Source organism: Staurois parvus, unplaced genomic scaffold (assembly GCF_062004578.1).
Source record: "Staurois parvus isolate SC_StPar_1 unplaced genomic scaffold, SC_StPar_1.0 ptg000126l, whole genome shotgun sequence".
In the NCBI taxonomy this organism is placed as follows: domain Eukaryota; kingdom Metazoa; phylum Chordata; class Amphibia; order Anura; family Ranidae; genus Staurois; species Staurois parvus.
Genome location: NW_028317922.1, coordinates 2,537,769 through 2,564,605, shown reverse-complemented (window position 1 = coordinate 2,564,605; position 26,837 = coordinate 2,537,769). Strand labels below are relative to the sequence as shown.

The window sequence follows — 26,837 nt, the reverse complement described above, 5'->3', positions numbered from 1 at the left end:
GGCGGCAATTTCCCATGCGAAGGTACCGGGAAAGCTAAAAGTACAGCAAATCATTTCCTCCTTTTCCTGGGGCATTCATGGCAGAAGTAGACATGGGATGGCCCAAGCAGCAAGACAGGGGTGGGCGTCACAACAATCGATTCATCTAGTGGTAAGGGCTTCTTGCAAAACGCTTCTCGCAAATTCCACCCTTGGGAGGAGTGCCAGGTCCACGCGCCAGTCAAGCATAAGGAGGCCAGGCGGGTGCCTTGCCTGTGGCTTCAGGCGAGCCCTTACAGGAAGGCCGCCCAGGATGATGCCACCCCTCTTCTGGCAATGGCTCTTTTCCCGGAACCTCAAGTCCTTTTGATTTTTTTTTTCACGCTCTCTGCATTGTTTTGTCTCACCAGGCGACTATGGTTGTGGCACAGGCTGCATGATCCTTTTCCACTCCAGCAAGGATCACGAGCACACTTTTTCTAGCGCTTGGACTTTCGGTTGCTTGAACCCAAGCCCTTCGGGATATCTCCTTCATCAGGGGCCTGGTGATTTTTCGAAAGAGCGATCCGGAAAGAGGTAGGTCACATCGAGACTTGATGAACAGGAAAAGATGATGAAACTTTCGAGGTGCCATGAGGCACCAGGGCGAAGAGTCACCCGATCAGGCAGAAAGCACAGCTATGGTTTGTTACCGCCCAAAGCTCTTTCCCAAGACTCTTTGAAGCGTAGTAATAGCTATATGGAAGACGGCTTGGAGCGTGAGGTTCAGTAGTAAACAGGTTGCCACTGGGTGAAACTGGGAACCAGAGGGAACCTCCAGCACCAAAGACAGGCCCCAGCTGGGGAAAGGTAATGCTCTGCGTGGGACAAATTCCTTATGAAGGCCTTAGCAAACGGGATGACTGGAGATGATCAGAGAAGGGGAGGAGGCCCAAGGTCTTCCCATTAGGGTTGAGCGTGCAAAAACTGGAATCTTAATAGATTGTAACCGGAGACCAACTCTAGAACGTGTTGCACACCGGGGAGGGGGGGTAGAGAGAGTCAAAAAGACCCTCCCCGAGGCCAAAGCAATGAATCTGCTGCATACTCTGCTGTATGTTGGCCTGGTGGTGGGCTTTTAGGAGGGCATTAATGATCGGCTAAAGAGCACACTGGGCTCACTCGCCTACGCCTTTCAATCTGCGTGCCTGCAGATGTAGTGTTTTCAGGACATGGGTGCAGGAAGTGTACATGACGGAGGAGGTCCAGAGCTGGTGGAAGCAAAGGCGCAGAGTCTCGAGAGCGAGCAATGGGAGAAGAGGAAATCAAGGTCTGTGGGTCGAAAATGGGCTGCTGGCAATGACTGTGGAGAAGTAGAGATGAAAGGTGTTGAGAACTTGGAAGAGGCGTGGAAGTGGGAGAAGTACGCACCCCAGCGGAAGATTCCACAGATGGTGTGAAGCGGCCAGGTCCTGCGAAGTTGAAAGCTTGACTTGGTCCAGAAAGCCGTGCCACTTGGTGTCGAGCTGGGTGGCCATCCGATGAACTTCTGTAATTGCCATGTGCTGCGAATGTGAGCGTTTTCTCCTTCAAAGACCATCCAAGGAGTTAAGCTGAGTGGAGGCAGAGGAGTGTGGGGGTAGGTGGGTAGAAAAGAAAAGCCGGCCTCCCCGTCGGGGAATCGAACCCCGGTCTCCCGCGTAACAGGCGGGGATACTCACCACTATACTAACGAGGACCAGTTGGTGCAGAGCACCTGCTCCTGGCCAAAGTACATACGGCTGCACAGCTTCTCTTTCAATAGAGCTGTGGGCCTCCTCAGTTTGCCTTGCAGTCGGCCGGACATCACCCTTGCAACGGGCCTCGTTCGCACGGCATCTGCCTTGTGGGCGGCTTCCGCTATCACTGGCCTTTCCGCCAGTAATAGACAAGTCAAGTCGCCAGGCTCAAATCAACGGCGGCTCGGCAAAGAAGGTCCCACCGAGATTTGAACTCGGATCGCTGGATTCAGAGTCCAGAGTGCTGACCGTTACACCATGGAACCCCTGGAACGAGGATCTTTCTCGCTTTTCTTGTGCCTCGCTATGCCTGTAGCTAACGCTCACTCCCCCTTAACCCCCCTAGGACCGACTCTCCTATAATCTTTTCCCTACACCGTCGATCGCCATCTCTTGGTCAATGAAGGGGCGGCAATTTCCCATGCGAAGGTACCGGGAAAGCTAAAAGTACAGCAAATCATTTCCTCCTTTTCCTGGGGCATTCATGGCAGAAGTAGACATGGGATGGCCCAAGCAGCAAGACAGGGGTGGGCGTCACAACAATCGATTCATCTAGTGGTAAGGGCTTCTTGCAAAACGCTTCTCGCAAATTCCACCCTTGGGAGGAGTGCCAGGTCCACGCGCCAGTCAAGCATAAGGAGGCCAGGCGGGTGCCTTGCCTGTGGCTTCAGGCGAGCCCTTACAGGAAGGCCGCCCAGGATGATGCCACCCCTCTTCTGGCAATGGCTCTTTTCCCGGAACCTCAAGTCCTTTTGATTTTTTTTTTCACGCTCTCTGCATTGTTTTGTCTCACCAGGCGACTATGGTTGTGGCACAGGCTGCATGATCCTTTTCCACTCCAGCAAGGATCACGAGCACACTTTTTCTAGCGCTTGGACTTTCGGTTGCTTGAACCCAAGCCCTTCGGGATATCTCCTTCATCAGGGGCCTGGTGATTTTTCGAAAGAGCGATCCGGAAAGAGGTAGGTCACATCGAGACTTGATGAACAGGAAAAGATGATGAAACTTTCGAGGTGCCATGAGGCACCAGGGCGAAGAGTCACCCGATCAGGCAGAAAGCACAGCTATGGTTTGTTACCGCCCAAAGCTCTTTCCCAAGACTCTTTGAAGCGTAGTAATAGCTATATGGAAGACGGCTTGGAGCGTGAGGTTCAGTAGTAAACAGGTTGCCACTGGGTGAAACTGGGAACCAGAGGGAACCTCCAGCACCAAAGACAGGCCCCAGCTGGGGAAAGGTAATGCTCTGCGTGGGACAAATTCCTTATGAAGGCCTTAGCAAACGGGATGACTGGAGATGATCAGAGAAGGGGAGGAGGCCCAAGGTCTTCCCATTAGGGTTGAGCGTGCAAAAACTGGAATCTTAATAGATTGTAACCGGAGACCAACTCTAGAACGTGTTGCACACCGGGGAGGGGGGGTAGAGAGAGTCAAAAAGACCCTCCCCGAGGCCAAAGCAATGAATCTGCTGCATACTCTGCTGTATGTTGGCCTGGTGGTGGGCTTTTAGGAGGGCATTAATGATCGGCTAAAGAGCACACTGGGCTCACTCGCCTACGCCTTTCAATCTGCGTGCCTGCAGATGTAGTGTTTTCAGGACATGGGTGCAGGAAGTGTACATGACGGAGGAGGTCCAGAGCTGGTGGAAGCAAAGGCGTAGAGTCTCGAGAGCGAGGAATGGGAGAAGAGGAAATCAAGGTCTGTGGGTCGAAAAAGGGCTGCTGGCAATGACTGTGGAGAAGTAGAGATGAAAGGTGTTGAGAACTTGGAAGAGGCGTGGAAGTGGGAGAAGTACGCACCCCAGCGGAAGATTCCACAGATGGTGTGAAGCGGCCAGGTCCTGCGAAGTTGAAAGCTTGACTTGGTCCAGAAAGCCGTGCCACTTGGTGTCGAGCTGGGTGGCCATCCGATGAACTTCTGTAATTGCCATGTGCTGCGAATGTGAGCGTTTTCTCCTTCAAAGACCATCCAAGGAGTTAAGCTGAGCGGAGGCAGAGGAGTGTGGGGGTAGGTGGGTAGAAAAGAAAAGCCGGCCTCCCCGTCGGGGAATCGAACCCCGGTCTCCCGCGTGACAGGCGGGGATACTCACCACTATACTAACGAGGACCAGTTGGTGCAGAGCACCTGCTCCTGGCCAAAGTACATACGGCTGCACAGCTTCTCTTTCAATAGAGCTGTGGGCCTCCTCAGTTTGCCTTGCAGTCGGCCGGACATCACCCTTGCAACGGGCCTCGTTCGCACGGCATCCGCCTTGTGGGCGGCTTCCGCTATCACTGGCCTTTCCGCCAGTAATAGACAAGTCAAGTCGCCAGGCTCAAATCAACGGCGGCTCGGCAAAGAAGGTCCCACCGAGATTTGAACTCAGATCGCTGGATTCAGAGTCCAGAGTGCTGACCGTTACACCATGGAACCCCTGGAACGAGGATCTTTCTCGCTTTTCTTGTGCCTCGCTATGCCTGTAGCTAACGCTCACTCCCCCTTAACCCCCCTAGGACCGACTCTCCTATAATCTTTTCCCTACACCGTCGATCGCCATCTCTTGGTCAATGAAGGGGCGGCAATTTCCCATGCGAAGGTACCGGGAAAGCTAAAAGTACAGCAAATCATTTCCTCCTTTTCCTGGGGCATTCATGGCAGAAGTAGACATGGGATGGCCCAAGCAGCAAGACAGGGGTGGGCGTCACAACAATCGATTCATCTAGTGGTAAGGGCTTCTTGCAAAACGCTTCTCGCAAATTCCACCCTTGGGAGGAGTGCCAGGTCCACGCGCCAGTCAAGCATAAGGAGGCCAGGCGGGTGCCTTGCCTGTGGCTTCAGGCGAGCCCTTACAGGAAGGCCGCCCAGGATGATGCCACCCCTCTTCTGGCAATGGCTCTTTTCCCGGAACCTCAAGTCCTTTTGATTTTTTTTTTCACGCTCTCTGCATTGTTTTGTCTCACCAGGCGACTATGGTTGTGGCACAGGCTGCATGATCCTTTTCCACTCCAGCAAGGATCACGAGCACACTTTTTCTAGCGCTTGGACTTTCGGTTGCTTGAACCCAAGCCCTTCGGGATATCTCCTTCATCAGGGGCCTGGTGATTTTTCGAAAGAGCGATCCGGAAAGAGGTAGGTCACATCGAGACTTGATGAACAGGAAAAGATGATGAAACTTTCGAGGTGCCATGAGGCACCAGGGCGAAGAGTCACCCGATCAGGCAGAAAGCACAGCTATGGTTTGTTACCGCCCAAAGCTCTTTCCCAAGACTCTTTGAAGCGTAGTAATAGCTATATGGAAGACGGCTTGGAGCGTGAGGTTCAGTAGTAAACAGGTTGCCACTGGGTGAAACTGGGAACCAGAGGGAACCTCCAGCACCAAAGACAGGCCCCAGCTGGGGAAAGGTAATGCTCTGCGTGGGACAAATTCCTTATGAAGGCCTTAGCAAACGGGATGACTGGAGATGATCAGAGAAGGGGAGGAGGCCCAAGGTCTTCCCATTAGGGTTGAGCGTGCAAAAACTGGAATCTTAATAGATTGTAACCGGAGACCAACTCTAGAACGTGTTGCACACCGGGGAGGGGGGGTAGAGAGAGTCAAAAAAACCCTCCCCGAGGCCAAAGCAATGAATCTGCTGCATACTCTGCTGTATGTTGGCCTGGTGGTGGGCTTTTAGGAGGGCATTAATGATCGGCTAAAGAGCACACTGGGCTCACTCGCCTACGCCTTTCAATCTGCGTGCCTGCAGATGTAGTGTTTTCAGGACATGGGTGCAGGAAGTGTACATGACGGAGGAGGTCCAGAGCTGGTGGAAGCAAAGGCGCAGAGTCTCGAGAGCGAGCAATGGGAGAAGAGGAAATCAAGGTCTGTGGGTCGAAAATGGGCTGCTGGCAATGACTGTGGAGAAGTAGAGATGAAAGGTGTTGAGAACTTGGAAGAGGCGTGGAAGTGGGAGAAGTACGCACCCCAGCGGAAGATTCCACAGATGGTGTGAAGCGGCCAGGTCCTGCGAAGTTGAAAGCTTGACTTGGTCCAGAAAGCCGTGCCACTTGGTGTCGAGCTGGGTGGCCATCCGATGAACTTCTGTAATTGACATGTGCTGCGAATGTGAGCGTTTTCTCCTTCAAAGACCATCCAAGGAGTTAAGCTGAGAGGAGGCAGAGGAGTGTGGGGGTAGGTGGGTAGAAAAGAAAAGCCGGCCTCCCCGTCGGGGAATCGAACCCCGGTCTCCCGCGTGACAGGCGGGGATACTCACCACTATACTAACGAGGACCAGTTGGTGCAGAGCACCTGCTCCTGGCCAAAGTACATACGGCTGCACAGCTTCTCTTTCAATAGAGCTGTGGGCCTCCTCAGTTTGCCTTGCAGTCGGCCGGACATCACCCTTGCAACGGGCCTCGTTCGCACGGCATCCGCCTTGTGGGCGGCTTCCGCTATCACTGGCCTTTCCGCCAGTAATAGACAAGTCAAGTCGCCAGGCTCAAATCAACGGCGGCTCGGCAAAGAAGGTCCCACCGAGATTTGAACTCGGATCGCTGGATTCAGAGTCCAGAGTGCTGACCGTTACACCATGGAACCCCTGGAACGAGGATCTTTCTCGCTTTTCTTGTGCCTCGCTATGCCTGTAGCTAACGCTCACTCCCCCTTAACCCCCCTAGGACCGACTCTCCTATAATCTTTTCCCTACACCGTCGATCGCCATCTCTTGGTCAATGAAGGGGCGGCAATTTCCCATGCGAAGGTACCGGGAAAGCTAAAAGTACAGCAAATCATTTCCTCCTTTTCCTGGGGCATTCATGGCAGAAGTAGACATGGGATGGCCCAAGCAGCAAGACAGGGGTGGGCGTCACAACAATCGATTCATCTAGTGGTAAGGGCTTCTTGCAAAACGCTTCTCGCAAATTCCACCCTTGGGAGGAGTGCCAGGTCCACGCGCCAGTCAAGCATAAGGAGGCCAGGCGGGTGCCTTGCCTGTGGCTTCAGGCGAGCCCTTACAGGAAGGCCGCCCAGGATGATGCCACCCCTCTTCTGGCAATGGCTCTTTTCCCGGAACCTCAAGTCCTTTTGATTTTTTTTTTCACGCTCTCTGCATTGTTTTGTCTCACCAGGCGACTATGGTTGTGGCACAGGCTGCATGATCCTTTTCCACTCCAGCAAGGATCACGAGCACACTTTTTCTAGCGCTTGGACTTTCGGTTGCTTGAACCCAAGCCCTTCGGGATATCTCCTTCATCAGGGGCCTGGTGATTTTTCGAAAGAGCGATCCGGAAAGAGGTAGGTCACATCGAGACTTGATGAACAGGAAAAGATGATGAAACTTTCGAGGTGCCATGAGGCACCAGGGCGAAGAGTCACCCGATCAGGCAGAAAGCACAGCTATGGTTTGTTACCGCCCAAAGCTCTTTCCCAAGACTCTTTGAAGCGTAGTAATAGCTATATGGAAGACGGCTTGGAGCGTGAGGTTCAGTAGTAAACAGGTTGCCACTGGGTAAAACTGGGAACCAGAGGGAACCTCCAGCACCAAAGACAGGCCCCAGCTGGGGAAAGGTAATGCTCTGCGTGGGACAAATTCCTTATGAAGGCCTTAGCAAACGGGATGACTGGAGATGATCAGAGAAGGGGAGGAGGCCCAAGGTCTTCCCATTAGGGTTGAGCGTGCAAAAACTGGAATCTTAATAGATTGTAACCGGAGACCAACTCTAGAACGTGTTGCACACCGGGGAGGGGGGGTAGAGAGAGTCAAAAAGACCCTCCCCGAGGCCAAAGCAATGAATCTGCTGCATACTCTGCTGTATGTTGGCCTGGTGGTGGGCTTTTAGGAGGGCATTAATGATCGGCTAAAGAGCACACTGGGCTCACTCGCCTACGCCTTTCAATCTGCGTGCCTGCAGATGTAGTGTTTTCAGGACATGGGTGCAGGAAGTGTACATGACGGAGGAGGTCCAGAGCTGGTGGAAGCAAAGGCGCAGAGTCTCGAGAGCGAGCAATGGGAGAAGAGGAAATCAAGGTCTGTGGGTCGAAAATGGGCTGCTGGCAATGACTGTGGAGAAGTAGAGATGAAAGGTGTTGAGAACTTGGAAGAGGCGTGGAAGTGGGAGAAGTACGCACCCCAGCGGAAGATTCCACAGATGGTGTGAAGCGGCCAGGTCCTGCGAAGTTGAAAGCTTGACTTGGTCCAGAAAGCCGTGCCACTTGGTGTCGAGCTGGGTGGCCATCCGATGAACTTCTGTAATTGCCATGTGCTGCGAATGTGAGCGTTTTCTCCTTCAAAGACCATCCAAGGAGTTAAGCTGAGTGGAGGCAGAGGAGTGTGGGGGTAGGTGGGTAGAAAAGAAAAGCCGGCCTCCCCGTCGGGGAATCGAACCCCGGTCTCCCGCGTAACAGGCGGGGATACTCACCACTATACTAACGAGGACCAGTTGGTGCAGAGCACCTGCTCCTGGCCAAAGTACATACGGCTGCACAGCTTCTCTTTCAATAGAGCTGTGGGCCTCCTCAGTTTGCCTTGCAGTCGGCCGGACATCACCCTTGCAACGGGCCTCGTTCGCACGGCATCCGCCTTGTGGGCGGCTTCCGCTATCACTGGCCTTTCCGCCAGTAATAGACAAGTCAAGTCGCCAGGCTCAAATCAACGGCGGCTCGGCAAAGAAGGTCCCACCGAGATTTGAACTCGGATCGCTGGATTCAGAGTCCAGAGTGCTGACCGTTACACCATGGAACCCCTGGAACGAGGATCTTTCTCGCTTTTCTTGTGCCTCGCTATGCCTGTAGCTAACGCTCACTCCCCCTTAACCCCCCTAGGACCGACTCTCCTATAATCTTTTCCCTACACCGTCGATCGCCATCTCTTGGTCAATGAAGGGGCGGCAATTTCCCATGCGAAGGTACCGGGAAAGCTAAAAGTACAGCAAATCATTTCCTCCTTTTCCTGGGGCATTCATGGCAGAAGTAGACATGGGATGGCCCAAGCAGCAAGACAGGGGTGGGCGTCACAACAATCGATTCATCTAGTGGTAAGGGCTTCTTGCAAAACGCTTCTCGCAAATTCCACCCTTGGGAGGAGTGCCAGGTCCACGCGCCAGTCAAGCATAAGGAGGCCAGGCGGGTGCCTTGCCTGTGGCTTCAGGCGAGCCCTTACAGGAAGGCCGCCCAGGATGATGCCACCCCTCTTCTGGCAATGGCTCTTTTCCCGGAACCTCAAGTCCTTTTGATTTTTTTTTTCACGCTCTCTGCATTGTTTTGTCTCACCAGGCGACTATGGTTGTGGCACAGGCTGCATGATCCTTTTCCACTCCAGCAAGGATCACGAGCACACTTTTTCTAGCGCTTGGACTTTCGGTTTCTTGAACCCAAGCCCTTCGGGATATCTCCTTCATCAGGGGCCTGGTGATTTTTCGAAAGAGCGATCCGGAAAGAGGTAGGTCACATCGAGACTTGATGAACAGGAAAAGATGATGAAACTTTCGAGGTGCCATGAGGCACCAGGGCGAAGAGTCACCCGATCAGGCAGAAAGCACAGCTATGGTTTGTTACCGCCCAAAGCTCTTTCCCAAGACTCTTTGAAGCGTAGTAATAGCTATATGGAAGACGGCTTGGAGCGTGAGGTTCAGTAGTAAACAGGTTGCCACTGGGTGAAACTGGGAACCAGAGGGAACCTCCAGCACCAAAGACAGGCCCCAGCTGGGGAAAGGTAATGCTCTGCGTGGGACAAATTCCTTATGAAGGCCTTAGCAAACGGGATGACTGGAGATGATCAGAGAAGGGGAGGAGGCCCAAGGTCTTCCCATTAGGGTTGAGCGTGCAAAAACTGGAATCTTAATAGATTGTAACCGGAGACCAACTCTAGAACGTGTTGCACACCGGGGAGGGGGGGTAGAGAAAGTCAAAAAGACCCTCCCCGAGGCCAAAGCAATGAATCTGCTGCATACTCTGCTGTATGTTGGCCTGGTGGTGGGCTTTTAGGAGGGCATTAATGATCGGCTAAAGAGCACACTGGGCTCACTCGCCTACGCCTTTCAATCTGCGTGCCTGCAGATGTAGTGTTTTCAGGACATGGGTGCAGGAAGTGTACATGACGGAGGAGGTCCAGAGCTGGTGGAAGCAAAGTCGCAGAGTCTCGAGAGCGAGCAATGGGAGAAGAGGAAATCAAGGTCTGTGGGTCGAAAATGGGCTACTGGCAATGACTGTGGAGAAGTAGAGATGAAAGGTGTTGAGAACTTGGAAGAGGCGTGGAAGTGGGAGAAGTACGCACCCCAGCGGAAGATTCCACAGATGGTGTGAAGCGGCCAGGTCCTGCGAAGTTGAAAGCTTGACTTGGTCCAGAAAGCCGTGCCACTTGGTGTCGAGCTGGGTGGCCATCCGATGAACTTCTGTAATTGCCATGTGCTGCGAATGTGAGCGTTTTCTCCTTCAAAGACCATCCAAGGAGTTAAGCTGAGAGGAGGCAGAGGAGTGTGGGGGTAGGTGGGTAGAAAAGAAAAGCCGGCCTCCCCGTCGGGGAATCGAACCCCGGTCTCCCGCGTGACAGGCGGGGATACTCACCACTATACTAACGAGGACCAGTTGGTGCAGAGCACCTGCTCCTGGCCAAAGTACATACGGCTGCACAGCTTCTCTTTCAATAGAGCTGTGGGCCTCCTCAGTTTGCCTTGCAGTCGGCCGGACATCACCCTTGCAACGGGCCTCGTTCGCACGGCATCCGCCTTGTGGGCGGCTTCCGCTATCACTGGCCTTTCCGCCAGTAATAGACAAGTCAAGTCGCCAGGCTCAAATCAACGGCGGCTCGGCAAAGAAGGTCCCACCGAGATTTGAACTCGGATCGCTGGATTCAGAGTCCAGAGTGCTGACCGTTACACCATGGAACCCCTGGAACGAGGATCTTTCTCGCTTTTCTTGTGCCTCGCTATGCCTGTAGCTAACGCTCACTCCCCCTTAACCCCCCTAGGACCGACTCTCCTATAATCTTTTCCCTACACCGTCGATCGCCATCTCTTGGTCAATGAAGGGGCGGCAATTTCCCATGCGAAGGTACCGGGAAAGCTAAAAGTACAGCAAATCATTTCCTCCTTTTCCTGGGGCATTCATGGCAGAAGTAGACATGGGATGGCCCAAGCAGCAAGACAGGGGTGGGCGTCACAACAATCGATTCATCTAGTGGTAAGGGCTTCTTGCAAAACGCTTCTCGCAAATTCCACCCTTGGGAGGAGTGCCAGGTCCACGCGCCAGTCAAGCATAAGGAGGCCAGGCGGGTGCCTTGCCTGTGGCTTCAGGCGAGCCCTTACAGGAAGGCCGCCCAGGATGATGCCACCCCTCTTCTGGCAATGGCTCTTTTCCCGGAACCTCAAGTCCTTTTGATTTTTTTTTTCACGCTCTCTGCATTGTTTTGTCTCACCAGGCGACTATGGTTGTGGCACAGGCTGCATGATCCTTTTCCACTCCAGCAAGGATCACGAGCACACTTTTTCTAGCGCTTGGACTTTCGGTTGCTTGAACCCAAGCCCTTCGGGATATCTCCTTCATCAGGGGCCTGGTGATTTTTCGAAAGAGCGATCCGGAAAGAGGTAGGTCACATCGAGACTTGATGAACAGGAAAAGATGATGAAACTTTCGAGGTGCCATGAGGCACCAGGGCGAAGAGTCACCCGATCAGGCAGAAAGCACAGCTATGGTTTGTTACCGCCCAAAGCTCTTTCCCAAGACTCTTTGAAGCGTAGTAATAGCTATATGGAAGACGGCTTGGAGCGTGAGGTTCAGTAGTAAACAGGTTGCCACTGGGTGAAACTGGGAACCAGAGGGAACCTCCAGCACCAAAGACAGGCCCCAGCTGGGGAAAGGTAATGCTCTGCGTGGGACAAATTCCTTATGAAGGCCTTAGCAAACGGGATGACTGGAGATGATCAGAGAAGGGGAGGAGGCCCAAGGTCTTCCCATTAGGGTTGAGCGTGCAAAAACTGGAATCTTAATAGATTGTAACCGGAGACCAACTCTAGAACGTGTTGCACACCGGGGAGGGGGGGTAGAGAGAGTCAAAAAAACCCTCCCCGAGGCCAAAGCAATGAATCTGCTGCATACTCTGCTGTATGTTGGCCTGGTGGTGGGCTTTTAGGAGGGCATTAATGATCGGCTAAAGAGCACACTGGGCTCACTCGCCTACGCCTTTCAATCTGCGTGCCTGCAGATGTAGTGTTTTCAGGACATGGGTGCAGGAAGTGTACATGACGGAGGAGGTCCAGAGCTGGTGGAAGCAAAGGCGCAGAGTCTCGAGAGCGAGCAATGGGAGAAGAGGAAATCAAGGTCTGTGGGTCGAAAATGGGCTGCTGGCAATGACTGTGGAGAAGTAGAGATGAAAGGTGTTGAGAACTTGGAAGAGGCGTGGAAGTGGGAGAAGTACGCACCCCAGCGGAAGATTCCACAGATGGTGTGAAGCGGCCAGGTCCTGCGAAGTTGAAAGCTTGACTTGGTCCAGAAAGCCGTGCCACTTGGTGTCGAGCTGGGTGGCCATCCGATGAACTTCTGTAATTGACATGTGCTGCGAATGTGAGCGTTTTCTCCTTCAAAGACCATCCAAGGAGTTAAGCTGAGCGGAGGCAGAGGAGTGTGGGGGTAGGTGGGTAGAAAAGAAAAGCCGGCCTTCCCGTCGGGGAATCGAACCCCGGTCTCCCGCGTGACAGGCGGGGATACTCACCACTATACTAACGAGGACCAGTTGGTGCAGAGCACCTGCTCCTGGCCAAAGTACATACGGCTGCACAGCTTCTCTTTCAATAGAGCTGTGGGCCTCCTCAGTTTGCCTTGCAGTCGGCCGGACATCACCCTTGCAACGGGCCTCGTTCGCACGGCATCCGCCTTGTGGGCGGCTTCCGCTATCACTGGCCTTTCCGCCAGTAATAGACAAGTCAAGTCGCCAGGCTCAAATCAACGGCGGCTCGGCAAAGAAGGTCCCACCGAGATTTGAACTCGGATCGCTGGATTCAGAGTCCAGAGTGCTGACCGTTACACCATGGAACCCCTGGAACGAGGATCTTTCTCGCTTTTCTTGTGCCTCGCTATGCCTGTAGCTAACGCTCACTCCCCCTTAACCCCCCTAGGACCGACTCTCCTATAATCTTTTCCCTACACCGTCGATCGCCATCTCTTGGTCAATGAAGGGGCGGCAATTTCCCATGCGAAGGTACCGGGAAAGCTAAAAGTACAGCAAATCATTTCCTCCTTTTCCTGGGGCATTCATGGCAGAAGTAGACATGGGATGGCCCAAGCAGCAAGACAGGGGTGGGCATCACAACAATCGATTCATCTAGTGGTAAGGGCTTCTTGCAAAACGCTTCTCGCAAATTCCACCCTTGGGAGGAGTGCCAGGTCCACGCGCCAGTCAAGCATAAGGAGGCCAGGCGGGTGCCTTGCCTGTGGCTTCAGGCAAGCCCTTACAGGAAGGCCGCCCAGGATGATGCCACCCCTCTTCTGGCAATGGCTCTTTTCCCGGAACCTCAAGTCCTTTTGATTTTTTTTTTCACGCTCTCTGCATTGTTTTGTCTCACCAGGCGACTATGGTTGTGGCACAGGCTGCATGATCCTTTTCCACTCCAGCAAGGATCACGAGCACACTTTTTCTAGCGCTTGGACTTTCGGTTGCTTGAACCCAAGCCCTTCGGGATATCTCCTTCATCAGGGGCCTGGTGATTTTTCGAAAGAGCGATCCGGAAAGAGGTAGGTCACATCGAGACTTGATGAACAGGAAAAGATGATGAAACTTTCGAGGTGCCATGAGGCACCAGGGCGAAGAGTCACCCGATCAGGCAGAAAGCACAGCTATGGTTTGTTACCGCCCAAAGCTCTTTCCCAAGACTCTTTGAAGCGTAGTAATAGCTATATGGAAGACGGCTTGGAGCGTGAGGTTCAGTAGTAAACAGGTTGCCACTGGGTGAAACTGGGAACCAGAGGGAACCTCCAGCACCAAAGACAGGCCCCAGCTGGGGAAAGGTAATGCTCTGCGTGGGACAAATTCCTTATGAAGGCCTTAGCAAACGGGATGACTGGAGATGATCAGAGAAGGGGAGGAGGCCCAAGGTCTTCCCATTAGGGTTGAGCGTGCAAAAACTGGAATCTTAATAGATTGTAACCGGAGACCAACTCTAGAACGTGTTGCACACCGGGGAGGGGGGGTAGAGAGAGTCAAAAAGACCCTCCCCGAGGCCAAAGCAATGAATCTGCTGCATACTCTGCTGTATGTTGGCCTGGTGGTGGGCTTTTAGGAGGGCATTAATGATCGGCTAAAGAGCACACTGGGCTCACTCGCCTACGCCTTTCAATCTGCGTGCCTGCAGATGTAGTGTTTTCAGGACATGGGTGCAGGAAGTGTACATGACGGAGGAGGTCCAGAGCTGGTGGAAGCAAAGGCGCAGAGTCTCGAGAGCGAGCAATGGGAGAAGAGGAAATCAAGGTCTGTGGGTCGAAAATGGGCTGCTGGCAATGACTGTGGAGAAGTAGAGATGAAAGGTGTTGAGAACTTGGAAGAGGCGTGGAAGTGGGAGAAGTACGCACCCCAGCGGAAGATTCCACAGATGGTGTGAAGCGGCCAGGTCCTGCGAAGTTGAAAGCTTGACTTGGTCCAGAAAGCCGTGCCACTTGGTGTCGAGCTGGGTGGCCATCCGATGAACTTCTGTAATTGACATGTGCTGCGAATGTGAGCGTTTTCTCCTTCAAAGACCATCCAAGGAGTTAAGCTGAGCGGAGGCAGAGGAGTGTGGGGGTAGGTGGGTAGAAAAGAAAAGCCGGCCTCCCCGTCGGGGAATCGAACCCCGGTCTCCCGCGTGACAGGCGGGGATACTCACCACTATACTAACGAGGACCAGTTGGTGCAGAGCACCTGCTCCTGGCCAAAGTACATACGGCTGCACAGCTTCTCTTTCAATAGAGCTGTGGGCCTCCTCAGTTTGCCTTGCAGTCGGCCGGACATCACCCTTGCAACGGGCCTCGTTCGCACGGCATCCGCCTTGTGGGCGGCTTCCGCTATCACTGGCCTTTCCGCCAGTAATAGACAAGTCAAGTCGCCAGGCTCAAATCAACGGCGGCTCGGCAAAGAAGGTCCCACCGAGATTTGAACTCGGATCGCTGGATTCAGAGTCCAGAGTGCTGACCGTTACACCATGGAACCCCTGGAACGAGGATCTTTCTCGCTTTTCTTGTGCCTCGCTATGCCTGTAGCTAACGCTCACTCCCCCTTAACCCCCCTAGGACCGACTCTCCTATAATCTTTTCCCTACACCGTCGATCGCCATCTCTTGGTCAATGAAGGGGCGGCAATTTCCCATGCGAAGGTACCGGGAAAGCTAAAAGTACAGCAAATCATTTCCTCCTTTTCCTGGGGCATTCATGGCAGAAGTAGACATGGGATGGCCCAAGCAGCAAGACAGGGGTGGGCGTCACAACAATCGATTCATCTAGTGGTAAGGGCTTCTTGCAAAACGCTTCTCGCAAATTCCACCCTTGGGAGGAGTGCCAGGTCCACGCGCCAGTCAAGCATAAGGAGGCCAGGCGGGTGCCTTGCCTGTGGCTTCAGGCGAGCCCTTACAGGAAGGCCGCCCAGGATGATGCCACCCCTCTTCTGGCAATGGCTCTTTTCCCGGAACCTCAAGTCCTTTTGATTTTTTTTTTCACGCTCTCTGCATTGTTTTGTCTCACCAGGCGACTATGGTTGTGGCACAGGCTGCATGATCCTTTTCCACTCCAGCAAGGATCACGAGCACACTTTTTCTAGCGCTTGGACTTTCGGTTGCTTGAACCCAAGCCCTTCGGGATATCTCCTTCATCAGGGGCCTGGTGATTTTTCGAAAGAGCGATCCGGAAAGAGGTAGGTCACATCGAGACTTGATGAACAGGAAAAGATGATGAAACTTTCGAGGTGCCATGAGGCACCAGGGCGAAGAGTCACCCGATCGGGCAGAAAGCACAGCTATGGTTTGTTACCGCCCAAAGCTCTTTCCCAAGACTCTTTGAAGCGTAGTAATAGCTATATGGAAGACGGCTTGGAGCGTGAGGTTCAGTAGTAAACAGGTTGCCACTGGGTGAAACTGGGAACCAGAGGGAACCTCCAGCACCAAAGACAGGCCCCAGCTGGGGAAAGGTAATGCTCTGCGTGGGACAAATTCCTTATGAAGGCCTTAGCAAACGGGATGACTGGAGATGATCAGAGAAGGGGAGGAGGCCCAAGGTCTTCCCATTAGGGTTGAGCGTGCAAAAACTGGAATCTTAATAGATTGTAACCGGAGACCAACTCTAGAACGTGTTGCACACCGGGGAGGGGGGGTAGAGAGAGTCAAAAAGACCCTCCCCGAGGCCAAAGCAATGAATCTGCTGTATGTTGGCCTGGTGGTGGGCTTTTAGGAGGGCATTAATGATCGGCTAAAGAGCACACTGGGCTCACTCGCCTACGCCTTTCAATCTGCGTGCCTGCAGATGTAGTGTTTTCAGGACATGGGTGCAGGAAGTGTACATGACGGAGGAGGTCCAGAGCTGGTGGAAGCAAAGGCGTAGAGTCTCGAGAGCGAGGAATGGGAGAAGAGGAAATCAAGGTCTGTGGGTCGAAAATGGGCTGCTGGCAATGACTGTGGAGAAGTAGAGATGAAAGATGTTGAGAACTTGGAAGAGGCGTGGAAGTGGGAGAAGTACGCACCCCAGCGGAAGATTCCACAGATGGTGTGAAGCGGCCAGGTCCTGCGAAGTTGAAAGCTTGACTTGGTCCAGAAAGCCGTGCCACTTGGTGTCGAGCTGGGTGGCCATCCGATGAACTTCTGTAATTGACATGTGCTGCGAATGTGAGCGTTTTCTCCTTCAAAGACCATCCAAGGAGTTAAGCTGAGCGGAGGCAGAGGAGTGTGGGGGTAGGTGGGTAGAAAAGAAAAGCCGGCCTCCCCGTCGGGGAATCGAACCCCGGTCTCCCGCGTGACAGGCGGGGATACTCACCACTATACTAACGAGGACCAGTTGGTGCAGAGCACCTGCTCCTGGCCAAAGTACATACGGCTGCACAGCTTCTCTTTCAATAGAGCTGTGGGCCTCCTCAGTTTGCCTTGCAGTCGGCCGGACATCACCCTTGCAACGGGCCTCGTTCGCACGGCATCCGCCTTGTGGGCGGCTTCCGCTATCACTGGCCTTTCCGCCAGTAATAGACAAGTCAAGTCGCCAGGCTCAAATCAACGGCGGCTCGGCAAAGAAGGTCCCACCGAGATTTGAACTCGGATCGCTGGATTCAGAGTCCAGAGTGCTGACCGTTACACCATGGAACCCCTGGAACGAGGATCTTTCTCGCTTTTCTTGTGCCTCGCTATGCCTGTAGCTAACGCTCACTCCCCCTTAACCCCCCTAGGACCGACTCTCCTATAATCTTTTCCCTACACCGTCGATCGCCATCTCTTGGTCAATGAAGGGGCGGCAATTTCCCATGCGAAGGTACCGGGAAAGCTAAAAGTACAGCAAATCATTTCCTCCTTTTCCTGGGGCATTCATGGCAGAAGTAGACATGGGATGGCCCAAGCAGCAAGACAGGGGTGGGCGTCACAACAATCGATTCATCTAGTGGTAAGGGCTTCTTGCAAAACGCTTCTCGCAAATTCCACCCTTGGGAGGAGTGCCAGGTCCACGCGCCAGTCAAGCATAAGGAGGCCAGGCGGGTGCCTTGCCTGTGGCTTCAGGCGAGCCCTTACAGGAAGGCCGCCCAGGATGATGCCACCCCTCTTCTGGCAATGGCTCTTTTCCCGGAACCTCAAGTCCTTTTGATTTTTTTTTTCACGCTCTCTGCATTGTTTTGTCTCACCAGGCGACTATGGTTGTGGCACAGGCTGCATGATCCTTTTCCACTCCAGCAAGGATCACGAGCACACTTTTTCTAGCGCTTGGACTTTCGGTTGCTTGAACCCAAGCCCTTCGGGATATCTCCTTCATCAGGGGCCTGGTGATTTTTCGAAAGAGCGATCCGGAAAGAGGTAGGTCACATCGAGACTTGATGAACAGGAAAAGATGATGAAACTTTCGAGGTGCCATGAGGCACCAGGGCGAAGAGTCACCCGATCAGGCAGAAAGCACAGCTATGGTTTGTTACCGCCCAAAGCTCTTTCCCAAGACTCTTTGAAGCGTAGTAATAGCTATATGGAAGACGGCTTGGAGCGTGAGGTTCAGTAGTAAACAGGTTGCCACTGGGTGAAACTGGGAACCAGAGGGAACCTCCAGCACCAAAGACAGGCCCCAGCTGGGGAAAGGTAATGCTCTGCGTGGGACAAATTCCTTATGAAGGCCTTAGCAAACGGGATGACTGGAGATGATCAGAGAAGGGGAGGAGGCCCAAGGTCTTCCCATTAGGGTTGAGCGTGCAAAAACTGGAATCTTAATAGATTGTAACCGGAGACCAACTCTAGAACGTGTTGCACACCGGGGAGGGGGGGTAGAGAGAGTCAAAAAGACCCTCCCCGAGGCCAAAGCAATGAATCTGCTGCATACTCTGCTGTATGTTGGCCTGGTGGTGGGCTTTTAGGAGGGCATTAATGATCGGCTAAAGAGCACACTGGGCTCACTCGCCTACGCCTTTCAATCTGCGTGCCTGCAGATGTAGTGTTTTCAGGACATGGGTGCAGGAAGTGTACATGACGGAGGAGGTCCAGAGCTGGTGGAAGCAAAGGCGCAGAGTCTCGAGAGCGAGCAATGGGAGAAGAGGAAATCAAGGTCTGTGGGTCGAAAATGGGCTGCTGGCAATGACTGTGGAGAAGTAGAGATGAAAGGTGTTGAGAACTTGGAAGAGGCGTGGAAGTGGGAGAAGTACGCACCCCAGCGGAAGATTCCACAGATGGTGTGAAGCGGCCAGGTCCTGCGAAGTTGAAAGCTTGACTTGGTCCAGAAAGCCGTGCCACTTGGTGTCGAGCTGGGTGGCCATCCGATGAACTTCTGTAATTGACATGTGCTGCGAATGTGAGCGTTTTCTCCTTCAAAGACCATCCAAGGAGTTAAGCTGAGCGGAGGCAGAGGAGTGTGGGGGTAGGTGGGTAGAAAAGACAAGCCTGCCTCCCCGTCGGGGAATCGAACCCCGGTCTCCCGCGTGACAGGCGGGGATACTCACCACTATACTAACGAGGACCAGTTGGTGCAGAGCACCTGCTCCTGGCCAAAGTACATACGGCTGCACAGCTTCTCTTTCAATAGAGCTGTGGGCCTCCTCAGTTTGCCTTGCAGTCGGCCGGACATCACCCTTGCAACGGGCCTCGTTCGCACGGCATCCGCCTTGTGGGCGGCTTCCGCTATCACTGGCCTTTCCGCCAGTAATAGACAAGTCAAGTCGCCAGGCTCAAATCAACGGCGGCTCGGCAAAGAAGGTCCCACCGAGATTTGAACTCGGATCGCTGGATTCAGAGTCCAGAGTGCTGACCGTTACACCATGGAACCCCTGGAACGAGGATCTTTCTCGCTTTTCTTGTGCCTCGCTATGCCTGTAGCTAACGCTCACTCCCCCTTAACCCCCCTAGGACCGACTCTCCTATAATCTTTTCCCTACACCGTCGATCGCCATCTCTTGGTCAATGAAGGGGCGGCAATTTCCCATGCGAAGGTACCGGGAAAGCTAAAAGTACAGCAAATCATTTCCTCCTTTTCCTGGGGCATTCATGGCAGAAGTAGACATGGGATGGCCCAAGCAGCAAGACAGGGGTGGGCGTCACAACAATCGATTCATCTAGTGGTAAGGGCTTCTTGCAAAACGCTTCTCGCAAATTCCACCCTTGGGAGGAGTGCCAGGTCCACGCGCCAGTCAAGCATAAGGAGGCCAGGCGGGTGCCTTGCCTGTGGCTTCAGGCGAGCCCTTACAGGAAGGCCGCCCAGGATGATGCCACCCCTCTTCTGGCAATGGCTCTTTTCCCGGAACCTCAAGTCCTTTTGATTTTTTTTTTCACGCTCTCTGCATTGTTTTGTCTCACCAGGCGACTATGGTTGTGGCACAGGCTGCATGATCCTTTTCCACTCCAGCAAGGATCACGAGCACACTTTTTCTAGCGCTTGGACTTTCGGTTGCTTGAACCCAAGCCCTTCGGGATATCTCCTTCATCAGGGGCCTGGTGATTTTTTGAAAGAGCGATCCGGAAAGAGGTAGGTCACATCGAGACTTGATGAACAGGAAAAGATGATGAAACTTTCGAGGTGCCATGAGGCACCAGGGCGAAGAGTCACCCGATCAGGCAGAAAGCACAGCTATGGTTTGTTACCGCCCAAAGCTCTTTCCCAAGACTCTTTGAAGCGTAGTAATAGCTATATGGAAGACGGCTTGGAGCGTGAGGTTCAGTAGTAAACAGGTTGCCACTGGGTGAAACTGGGAACCAGAGGGAACCTCCAGCACCAAAGACAGGCCCCAGCTGGGGAAAGGTAATGCTCTGCGTGGGACAAATTCCTTATGAAGGCCTTAGCAAACGGGATGACTGGAGATGATCAGAGAAGGGGAGGAGGCCCAAGGTCTTCCCATTAGGGTTGAGCGTGCAAAAACTGGAATCTTAATAGATTGTAACCGGAGACCAACTCTAGAACGTGTTGCACACCGGGGAGGGGGGGTAGAGAGAGTCAAAAAGACCCTCCCCGAGGCCAAAGCAATGAATCTGCTGCATACTCTGCTGTATGTTGGCCTGGTGGTGGGCTTTTAGGAGGGCATTAATGATCGGCTAAAGAGCACACTGGGCTCACTCGCCTACGCCTTTCAATCTGCGTGCCTGCAGATGTAGTGTTTTCAGGACATGGGTGCAGGAAGTGTACATGACGGAGGAGGTCCAGAGCTGGTGGAAGCAAAGGCGCAGAGTCTCGAGAGCGAGCAATGGGAGAAGAGGAAATCAAGGTCTGTGGGTCGAAAATGGGCTGCTGGCAATGACTGTGGAGAAGTAGAGATGAAAGGTGTTGAGAACTTGGAAGAGGCGTGGAAGTGGGAGAAGTACGCACCCCAGCGGAAGATTCCACAGATGGTGTGAAGCGGCCAGGTCCTGCGAAGTTGAAAGCTTGACTTGGTCCAGAAAGCCGTGCCACTTGGTGTCGAGCTGGGTGGCCATCCGATGAACTTCTGTAATTGCCATGTGCTGCGAATGTGAGCGTTTTCTCCTTCAAAGACCATCCAAGGAGTTAAGCTGAGCGGAGGCAGAGGAGTGTGGGGGTAGGTGGGTAGAAAAGAAAAGCCGGCCTCCCTGTCGGGGAATCGAACCCCGGTCTCCCGCGTGACAGGCGGGGATACTCACCACTATACTAACGAGGACCAGTTGGTGCAGAGCACCTGCTCCTGGCCAAAGTACATACGGCTGCACAGCTTCTCTTTCAATAGAGCTGTGGGCCTCCTCAGTTTGCCTTGCAGTCGGCCGGACATCACCCTTGCAACGGGCCTCGTTCGCACGGCATCCGCCTTGTGGGCGGCTTCCGCTATCACTGGCCTTTCCGCCAGTAATAGACAAGTCAAGTCGCCAGGCTCGGCAAAGAAGGTCCCACCGAGATTTGAACTCGGATCGCTGGATTCAGAGTCCAGAGTGCTGACCGTTACACCATGGAACCCCTGGAACGAGGATCTTTCTCGCTTTTCTTGTGCCTCGCTATGCCTGTAGCTAACGCTCACTCCCCCTTAACCCCCCTAGGACCGACTCTCCTATAATCTTTTCCCTACACCGTCGATCGCCATCTCTTGGTCAATGAAGGGGCGGCAATTTCCCATGCGAAGGTACCGGGAAAGCTAAAAGTACAGCAAATCATTTCCTCCTTTTCCTGGGGCATTCATGGCAGAAGTAGACATGGGATGGCCCAAGCAGCAAGACAGGGGTGGGCGTCACAACAATCGATTCATCTAGTGGTAAGGGCTTCTTGCAAAACGCTTCTCGCAAATTCCACCCTTGGGAGGAGTGCCAGGTCCACGCGCCAGTCAAGCATAAGGAGGCCAGGCGGGTGCCTTGCCTGTGGCTTCAGGCGAGCCCTTACAGGAAGGCCGCCCAGGATGATGCCACCCCTCTTCTGGCAATGGCTCTTTTCCCGGAACCTCAAGTCCTTTTGATTTTTTTTTTCACGCTCTCTGCATTGTTTTGTCTCACCAGGCGACTATGGTTGTGGCACAGGCTGCATGATCCTTTTCCACTCCAGCAAGGATCACGAGCACACTTTTTCTAGCGCTTGGACTTTCGGTTGCTTGAACCCAAGCCCTTCGGGATATCTCCTTCATCAGGGGCCTGGTGATTTTTCGAAAGAGCGATCCGGAAAGAGGTAGGTCACATCGAGACTTGATGAACAGGAAAAGATGATGAAACTTTCGAGGTGCCATGAGGCACCAGGGCGAAGAGTCACCCGATCAGGCAGAAAGCACAGCTATGGTTTGTTACCGCCCAAAGCTCTTTCCCAAGACTCTTTGAAGCGTAGTAATAGCTATATGGAAGACGGCTTGGAGCGTGAGGTTCAGTAGTAAACAGGTTGCCACTGGGTGAAACTGGGAACCAGAGGGAACCTCCAGCACCAAAGACAGGCCCCAGCTGGGGAAAGGTAATGCTCTGCGTGGGACAAATTCCTTATGAAGGCCTTAGCAAACGGGATGACTGGAGATGATCAGAGAAGGGGAGGAGGCCCAAGGTCTTCCCATTAGGGTTGAGCGTGCAAAAACTGGAATCTTAATAGATTGTAACCGGAGACCAACTCTAGAACGTGTTGCACACCGGGGAGGGGGGGTAGAGAGAGTCAAAAAGACCCTCCCCGAGGCCAAAGCAATGAATCTGCTGCATACTCTGCTGTATGTTGGCCTGGTGGTGGGCTTTTAGGAGGGCATTAATGATCGGCTAAAGAGCACACTGGGCTCACTCGCCTACGCCTTTCAATCTGCGTGCCTGCAGATGTAGTGTTTTCAGGACATGGGTGCAGGAAGTGTACATGACGGAGGAGGTCCAGAGCTGGTGGAAGCAAAGGCGCAGAGTCTCGAGAGCGAGCAATGGGAGAAGAGGAAATCAAGGTCTGTGGGTCGAAAATGGGCTGCTGGCAATGACTGTGGAGAAGTAGAGATGAAAGGTGTTGAGAACTTGGAAGAGGCGTGGAAGTGGGAGAAGTACGCACCCCAGCGGAAGATTCCACAGATGGTGTGAAGCGGCCAGGTCCTGCGAAGTTGAAAGCTTGACTTGGTCCAGAAAGCCGTGCCACTTGGTGTCGAGCTGGGTGGCCATCCGATGAACTTCTGTAATTGCCATGTGCTGCGAATGTGAGCGTTTTCTCCTTCAAAGACCATCCAAGGAGTTAAGCTGAGCGGAGGCAGAGGAGTGTGGGGGTAGGTGGGTAGAAAAGAAAAGCCGGCCTCCCTGTCGGGGAATCGAACCCCGGTCTCCCGCGTGACAGGCGGGGATACTCACCACTATACTAACGAGGACCAGTTGGTGCAGAGCACCTGCTCCTGGCCAAAGTACATACGGCTGCACAGCTTCTCTTTCAATAGAGCTGTGGGCCTCCTCAGTTTGCCTTGCAGTCGGCCGGACATCACCCTTGCAACGGGCCTCGTTCGCACGGCATCCGCCTTGTGGGCGGCTTCCGCTATCACTGGCCTTTCCGCCAGTAATAGACAAGTCAAGTCGCCAGGCTCGGCAAAGAAGGTCCCACCGAGATTTGAACTCGGATCGCTGGATTCAGAGTCCAGAGTGCTGACCGTTACACCATGGAACCCCTGGAACGAGGATCTTTCTCGCTTTTCTTGTGCCTCGCTATGCCTGTAGCTAACGCTCACTCCCCCTTAACCCCCCTAGGACCGACTCTCCTATAATCTTTTCCCTACACCGTCGATCGCCATCTCTTGGTCAATGAAGGGGCGGCAATTTCCCATGCGAAGGTACCGGGAAAGCTAAAAGTACAGCAAATCATTTCCTCCTTTTCCTGGGGCATTCATGGCAGAAGTAGACATGGGATGGCCCAAGCAGCAAGACAGGGGTGGGCGTCACAACAATCGATTCATCTAGTGGTAAGGGCTTCTTGCAAAACGCTTCTCGCAAATTCCACCCTTGGGAGGAGTGCCAGGTCCACGCGCCAGTCAAGCATAAGGAGGCCAGGCGGGTGCCTTGCCTGTGGCTTCAGGCGAGCCCTTACAGGAAGGCCGCCCAGGATGATGCCACCCCTCTTCTGGCAATGGCTCTTTTCCCGGAACCTCAAGTCCTTTTGATTTTTTTTTTCACGCTCTCTGCATTGTTTTGTCTCACCAGGCGACTATGGTTGTGGCACAGGCTGCATGATCCTTTTCCACTCCAGCAAGGATCACGAGCACACTTTTTCTAGCGCTTGGACTTTCGGTTGCTTGAACCCAAGCCCTTCGGGATATCTCCTTCATCAGGGGCCTGGTGATTTTTCGAAAGAGCGATCCGGAAAGAGGTAGGTCACATCGAGACTTGATGAACAGGAAAAGATGATGAAACTTTCGAGGTGCCATGAGGCACCAGGGCGAAGAGTCACCCGATCAGGCAGAAAGCACAGCTATGGTTTGTTACCGCCCAAAGCTCTTTCCCAAGACTCTTTGAAGCGTAGTAATAGCTATATGGAAGACGGCTTGGAGCGTGAGGTTCAGTAGTAAACAGGTTGCCACTGGGTGAAACTGGGAACCAGAGGGAACCTCCAGCACCAAAGACAGGCCCCAGCTGGGGAAAGGTAATGCTCTGCGTGGGACAAATTCCTTATGAAGGCCTTAGCAAACGGGATGACTGGAGATGATCAGAGAAGGGGAGGAGGCCCAAGGTCTTCCCATTAGGGTTGAGCGTGCAAAAACTGGAATCTTAATAGATTGTAACCGGAGACCAACTCTAGAACGTGTTGCACACCGGGGAGGGGGGGTAGAGAGAGTCAAAAAGACCCTCCCCGAGGCCAAAGCAATGAATCTGCTGCATACTCTGCTGTATGTTGGCCTGGTGGTGGGCTTTTAGGAGGGCATTAATGATCGGCTAAAGAGCACACTGGGCTCACTCGCCTACGCCTTTCAATCTGCGTGCCTGCAGATGTAGTGTTTTCAGGACATGGGTGCAGGAAGTGTACATGACGGAGGAGGTCCAGAGCTGGTGGAAGCAAAGGCGCAGAGTCTCGAGAGCGAGCAATGGGAGAAGAGGAAATCAAGGTCTGTGGGTCGAAAATGGGCTGCTGGCAATGACTGTGGAGAAGTAGAGATGAAAGGTGTTGAGAACTTGGAAGAGGCGTGGAAGTGGGAGAAGTACGCACCCCAGCGGAAGATTCCACAGATGGTGTGAAGCGGCCAGGTCCTGCGAAGTTGAAAGCTTGACTTGGTCCAGAAAGCCGTGCCACTTGGTGTCGAGCTGGGTGGCCATCCGATGAACTTCTGTAATTGCCATGTGCTGCGAATGTGAGCGTTTTCTCCTTCAAAGACCATCCAAGGAGTTAAGCTGAGCGGAGGCAGAGGAGTGTGGGGGTAGGTGGGTAGAAAAGAAAAGCCGGCCTCCCCGTCGGGGAATCGAACCCCGGTCTCCCGCGTGACAGGCAGGGATACTCACCACTATACTAACGAGGACCAGTTGGTGCAGAGCACCTGCTCCTGGCCAAAGTACATACGGCTGCACAGCTTCTCTTTCAATAGAGCTGTGGGCCTCCTCAGTTTGCCTTGCAGTCGGCCGGACATCACCCTTGCAACGGGCCTCGTTCGCACGGCATCCGCCTTGTGGGCGGCTTCCGCTATCACTGGCCTTTCCGCCAGTAATAGACAAGTCAAGTCGCCAGGCTCAAATCAACGGCGGCTCGGCAAAGAAGGTCCCACCGAGATTTGAACTCGGATCGCTGGATTCAGAGTCCAGAGTGCTGACCGTTACACCATGGAACCCCTGGAACGAGGATCTTTCTCGCTTTTCTTGTGCCTCGCTATGCCTGTAGCTAACGCTCACTCCCCCTTAACCCCCCTAGGACCGACTCTCCTATAATCTTTTCCCTACACCGTCGATCGCCATCTCTTGGTCAATGAAGGGGCGGCAATTTCCCATGCGAAGGTACCGGGAAAGCTAAAAGTACAGCAAATCATTTCCTCCTTTTCCTGGGGCATTCATGGCAGAAGTAGACATGGGATGGCCCAAGCAGCAAGACAGGGGTGGGCGTCACAACAATCGATTCATCTAGTGGTAAGGGCTTCTTGCAAAACGCTTCTCGCAAATTCCACCCTTGGGAGGAGTGCCAGGTCCACGCGCCAGTCAAGCATAAGGAGGCCAGGCGGGTGCCTTGCCTGTGGCTTCAGGCGAGCCCTTACAGGAAGGCCGCCCAGGATGATGCCACCCCTCTTCTGGCAATGGCTCTTTTCCCGGAACCTCAAGTCCTTTTGATTTTTTTTTTCACGCTCTCTGCATTGTTTTGTCTCACCAGGCGACTATGGTTGTGGCACAGGCTGCATGATCCTTTTCCACTCCAGCAAGGATCACGAGCACACTTTTTCTAGCGCTTGGACTTTCGGTTGCTTGAACCCAAGCCCTTCGGGATATCTCCTTCATCAGGGGCCTGGTGATTTTTCGAAAGAGCGATCCGGAAAGAGGTAGGTCACATCGAGACTTGATGAACAGGAAAAGATGATGAAACTTTCGAGGTGCCATGAGGCACCAGGGCGAAGAGTCACCCGATCAGGCAGAAAGCACAGCTATGGTTTGTTACCGCCCAAAGCTCTTTCCCAAGACTCTTTGAAGCGTAGTAATAGCTATATGGAAGACGGCTTGGAGCGTGAGGTTCAGTAGTAAACAGGTTGCCACTGGGTGAAACTGGGAACCAGAGGGAACCTCCAGCACCAAAGACAGGCCCCAGCTGGGGAAAGGTAATGCTCTGCGTGGGACAAATTCCTTATGAAGGCCTTAGCAAACGGGATGACTGGAGATGATCAGAGAAGGGGAGGAGGCCCAAGGTCTTCCCATTAGGGTTGAGCGTGCAAAAACTGGAATCTTAATAGATTGTAACCGGAGACCAACTCTAGAACGTGTTGCACACCGGGGAGGGGGGGTAGAGAGAGTCAAAAAGACCCTCCCCGAGGCCAAAGCAATGAATCTGCTGCATACTCTGCTGTATGTTGGCCTGGTGGTGGGCTTTTAGGAGGGCATTAATGATCGGCTAAAGAGCACACTGGGCTCACTCGCCTACGCCTTTCAATCTGCGTG

The 26,837-nt window shown here is 53.4% G+C and overlaps 18 non-coding genes across 18 annotated transcripts; all 18 read right to left on the bottom strand.

Annotated features, from left to right (window-relative positions):
- Nucleotides 1–1,930: 1,930 nt before the first annotated feature.
- TRNAQ-CUG (transfer RNA glutamine (anticodon CUG)) lies at nucleotides 1,931–2,002 on the bottom strand. Its single transcript has one exon. It is a non-coding gene; the product is annotated as a tRNA-Gln (tRNA).
- Nucleotides 2,003–3,767: 1,765 nt separating this feature from the next.
- TRNAD-GUC (transfer RNA aspartic acid (anticodon GUC)) lies at nucleotides 3,768–3,839 on the bottom strand. The gene has a single exon. It is a non-coding gene; the product is annotated as a tRNA-Asp (tRNA).
- A 234-nt stretch (nucleotides 3,840–4,073) lies between these two features.
- On the bottom strand, nucleotides 4,074–4,145 carry TRNAQ-CUG (transfer RNA glutamine (anticodon CUG)). Its single transcript has one exon. It is a non-coding gene; the product is annotated as a tRNA-Gln (tRNA).
- Nucleotides 4,146–5,910: 1,765 nt separating this feature from the next.
- On the bottom strand, nucleotides 5,911–5,982 carry TRNAD-GUC (transfer RNA aspartic acid (anticodon GUC)). The gene has a single exon. It is a non-coding gene; the product is annotated as a tRNA-Asp (tRNA).
- Nucleotides 5,983–6,216: 234 nt separating this feature from the next.
- TRNAQ-CUG (transfer RNA glutamine (anticodon CUG)) lies at nucleotides 6,217–6,288 on the bottom strand. The gene has a single exon. It is a non-coding gene; the product is annotated as a tRNA-Gln (tRNA).
- Nucleotides 6,289–8,359: 2,071 nt separating this feature from the next.
- On the bottom strand, nucleotides 8,360–8,431 carry TRNAQ-CUG (transfer RNA glutamine (anticodon CUG)). Its single transcript has one exon. It is a non-coding gene; the product is annotated as a tRNA-Gln (tRNA).
- Nucleotides 8,432–10,196: 1,765 nt separating this feature from the next.
- On the bottom strand, nucleotides 10,197–10,268 carry TRNAD-GUC (transfer RNA aspartic acid (anticodon GUC)). The gene has a single exon. It is a non-coding gene; the product is annotated as a tRNA-Asp (tRNA).
- Nucleotides 10,269–10,502: 234 nt separating this feature from the next.
- On the bottom strand, nucleotides 10,503–10,574 carry TRNAQ-CUG (transfer RNA glutamine (anticodon CUG)). Its single transcript has one exon. It is a non-coding gene; the product is annotated as a tRNA-Gln (tRNA).
- A 2,071-nt stretch (nucleotides 10,575–12,645) lies between these two features.
- TRNAQ-CUG (transfer RNA glutamine (anticodon CUG)) lies at nucleotides 12,646–12,717 on the bottom strand. Its single transcript has one exon. It is a non-coding gene; the product is annotated as a tRNA-Gln (tRNA).
- Nucleotides 12,718–14,482: 1,765 nt separating this feature from the next.
- TRNAD-GUC (transfer RNA aspartic acid (anticodon GUC)) lies at nucleotides 14,483–14,554 on the bottom strand. Its single transcript has one exon. It is a non-coding gene; the product is annotated as a tRNA-Asp (tRNA).
- A 234-nt stretch (nucleotides 14,555–14,788) lies between these two features.
- Nucleotides 14,789–14,860, bottom strand: TRNAQ-CUG (transfer RNA glutamine (anticodon CUG)). The gene has a single exon. It is a non-coding gene; the product is annotated as a tRNA-Gln (tRNA).
- A 1,753-nt stretch (nucleotides 14,861–16,613) lies between these two features.
- TRNAD-GUC (transfer RNA aspartic acid (anticodon GUC)) lies at nucleotides 16,614–16,685 on the bottom strand. The gene has a single exon. It is a non-coding gene; the product is annotated as a tRNA-Asp (tRNA).
- Nucleotides 16,686–16,919: 234 nt separating this feature from the next.
- Nucleotides 16,920–16,991, bottom strand: TRNAQ-CUG (transfer RNA glutamine (anticodon CUG)). Its single transcript has one exon. It is a non-coding gene; the product is annotated as a tRNA-Gln (tRNA).
- Nucleotides 16,992–18,756: 1,765 nt separating this feature from the next.
- On the bottom strand, nucleotides 18,757–18,828 carry TRNAD-GUC (transfer RNA aspartic acid (anticodon GUC)). The gene has a single exon. It is a non-coding gene; the product is annotated as a tRNA-Asp (tRNA).
- Nucleotides 18,829–19,062: 234 nt separating this feature from the next.
- TRNAQ-CUG (transfer RNA glutamine (anticodon CUG)) lies at nucleotides 19,063–19,134 on the bottom strand. The gene has a single exon. It is a non-coding gene; the product is annotated as a tRNA-Gln (tRNA).
- A 2,055-nt stretch (nucleotides 19,135–21,189) lies between these two features.
- On the bottom strand, nucleotides 21,190–21,261 carry TRNAQ-CUG (transfer RNA glutamine (anticodon CUG)). The gene has a single exon. It is a non-coding gene; the product is annotated as a tRNA-Gln (tRNA).
- A 2,055-nt stretch (nucleotides 21,262–23,316) lies between these two features.
- TRNAQ-CUG (transfer RNA glutamine (anticodon CUG)) lies at nucleotides 23,317–23,388 on the bottom strand. The gene has a single exon. It is a non-coding gene; the product is annotated as a tRNA-Gln (tRNA).
- Nucleotides 23,389–25,459: 2,071 nt separating this feature from the next.
- Nucleotides 25,460–25,531, bottom strand: TRNAQ-CUG (transfer RNA glutamine (anticodon CUG)). Its single transcript has one exon. It is a non-coding gene; the product is annotated as a tRNA-Gln (tRNA).
- Between the last annotated feature and the right edge of the window lie 1,306 nt (nucleotides 25,532–26,837).